The sequence below is a fragment of the Zingiber officinale genome, chromosome 11B (genome assembly GCF_018446385.1).
Source record: "Zingiber officinale cultivar Zhangliang chromosome 11B, Zo_v1.1, whole genome shotgun sequence".
Taxonomy (NCBI): domain Eukaryota; kingdom Viridiplantae; phylum Streptophyta; class Magnoliopsida; order Zingiberales; family Zingiberaceae; genus Zingiber; species Zingiber officinale.
Genome location: NC_056007.1, coordinates 87,259,439 through 87,262,202, shown reverse-complemented (window position 1 = coordinate 87,262,202; position 2,764 = coordinate 87,259,439). Strand labels below are relative to the sequence as shown.

At 36.1% G+C, this 2,764-nt stretch overlaps 1 long non-coding RNA gene across 1 annotated transcript; it reads right to left on the bottom strand.

Annotated features, from left to right (window-relative positions):
• Positions 1–316: 316 nt before the first annotated feature.
• LOC122035123 lies at positions 317–662 on the bottom strand. Its single transcript, XR_006126904.1, has 2 exons — positions 509–662; positions 317–413 (listed from the first exon to the last, which is right to left on the bottom strand). It is a non-coding gene; the product is annotated as an uncharacterized LOC122035123 (long non-coding RNA).
• Positions 663–2,764: the final 2,102 nt, after the last annotated feature.

Here is a 2,764-nt window from a genome sequence, read left to right as displayed (position 1 = left end):
AAATGAATAAATGTATATATGCATGTACCTTGAGACTTCTCTAAGTTCTCGCTTGTAGATGTTCTGCAGTGCGTTGAAGTCCAACTTGGCCAACAAAAGCAGAGCAGGATCCATGGCGGGATCCCTCTGCCATGCCCCAATGAACCACTTCGTGTGCAATCGCTGGAATCTCCAGTTCAATGGGAGCTCCAACGCGTGGGCCACTTGCTCCCTGATCAAGCCAGGTTTCAAAGATCCTTCTTCCTCCAAGAGGTTCTTGAGGTGCTTGGTTGTGAACTCCCTGGCCTCATGCAATAACTCCTCGCCGTCTTTTTCAAGGTAAGAAGCCTCGTACAAACTCAGTAATCCCTGGGCCTGGCTGTGGAGCCGGTCTTCGAACTGGCCTTTCTCGTCTTTAAATTTCTTGAATATATCTTAATATATCATTAACCAACAAGGTTAATTAATTATTGGAATTGACGCGCGCGCGCAGTAGATATTGATGGCGGATCAGTTGTTAATGACTCACCTTCGGAAACAGAGAAGCCGTTTTCTCTGAGAAGCCTAAAGAGCAGCGCTGAGGCATGCAGATTGTCCTTGAGCTGTGAGCCTATGTCCTCGAAAGAAGCATGAAACCCTCGCAAAGTGTCCTTGATCTCATCCTTGAAGTGATAAGCCACTCCGAGCTGCTGCAGGTGGTCGATGAGATGAAGCTGCTCCTCCAATTGACCTTTCTTCTCTTCCATCAGTTTTCTAGTTTGATTCCTGAGTAATTTAAATTTCTCAGCCTGGTCGTCCTCATCCGCCTACAATCAATTATATACTCAAATTAAGAACATTATAAAAAAGAAGAAGAATTAATTAGAGAATTAATATTAATCAATATTAACTGTGTGGCTAAGAGTGAGAGATTGAATGCGGTCGTGAGTCCATATGCTGGGCTGGTAATTTCCCGACCTCCTCAACGTCGTCGACCGAGATTGAGATTGTTCGGCCGCGTGGCATTGGATGCGTGGAAGGCAACGCCACTGCTTGATGACGGCGGCTGGACGGGAAAAACCGGCGAGACCACCGAAGGTCGCCGAAGCTGCGAAAGAATGGGAGACAGACATCTTAACTCAATGGCTTTTGTGTGTGAGTTTGTGTGTTTGTATGGTGAAATTAAGATTTGATGTGTTAGCCACCCAGAATATATACATGCATGTGTATGTAGGGACATTTTAGTAATATTATATATACATATTAATTACATGTATGTACATACATACATTATGATTGATAGATAAAAATTTCTAACTGACCAGATTCGCCAACAAGATTTACTCTTCTTCATTATAATAACCACCGTTTAAGTTTCGTAGTGACGTAGTTTTGTGGTTACGGCATTACGAACATGATTCATATTTCCATATTCCAAGAGATTTTACTTTTAAATAAGATCTAATTCAATAGTACGACCCTTGTATATATATATAAATGTGGATGTTGACTTAGAACATTAAGTTAATGTTATTATTGTGGTTAGTTAATGAATTTTCTTTTGTTGATGGCTAAGTTATTTATTAGTTTAGTTATTTATTCATTAATGAAAATAAAAAAAAATCAATACTCTTTAAAATTTTAACCCTTTTATTTATTTTTATCAATAAATATAAATGCATTAAATTGAATAATCAAAATTGCTCCTCCGTTACTTCATCTATCCGTAACAATATCATATTTATCCTCGATACTATGGTACCATAGTAAAATATCCAGATTATCACTCAGATATTCATAATTTGATCGTTAGCATGATCTATTTGGATAAATTTTTTCTCTAAATGAAGTGCAATCAAATGATGGACTTTTAGTTTGATCGTCGTGCGAACTTCTCGATTTATCCTTGTTAACCGATGAAAAAATTTTATGAGATCGAATCAATCATCCCAACACTAGTCAATATTCTAATTATTTGTTTCCCTAACCTTATCATATTTTGTTTCAATAGTCTGATGACCTTCAAGATAGCGGATTTTTCTCTGCATCGATCTTTTATTGCTCTTGTATAATTGTTCGATAACCTTTACTTCCATACCAAACTCATATTTAACGCATGCTGCTGTTGGCAGGCATGGCCCATTAAATCCTATTGAGATTATAGAATTGGCAAGGCTTTACAGCCTTTATACTTAACTTTCTCAGTCTTTATTGCGGCTTTATTTTTTTTTCTTTATTGTTTTAGAAACATGCTATCGAAATAAATATCCACCTAAAAGAATTGATTAAAAAGTCACATTAAATTATGTTGATTGTTACATGTGGTCATGTTGCAAGCATGGCTTCGGGGTGTACGTTATTCATTTAAATTAAAAAAAAAATCCTCGCTATAATTATAATTTATTTGCTTATTAAATGAAGCATGAATTACCGATAGCAATTAATCAGATTTTAATTTAGTATGATTTTTTTTATTCATTAAGAGGACGTTTGTTACCCATAATTTCCTATTAAAAAATAATAAATGAGACAGTTGATTGGTTTTATAAAAATTTTTCCTTGACTAATAGAATAAATTGAGAAACGCTCACGGCGGGGGCCTAGAAGTCTAGCATTTCAAGATTGTACGTCTTATTTGGAGAAAAAATCACTACAAATACCTAGGGATTGAACCGTAAATACATGTATGATGACTTAGCATAGAATTAAGTCCACATGGGTGATAAAATTCAATTAAGTTCATGTGAGTGGGCATATATCTACATAAAGTGGGTTTATACTTAATTAGCACACAACTAATTGATTT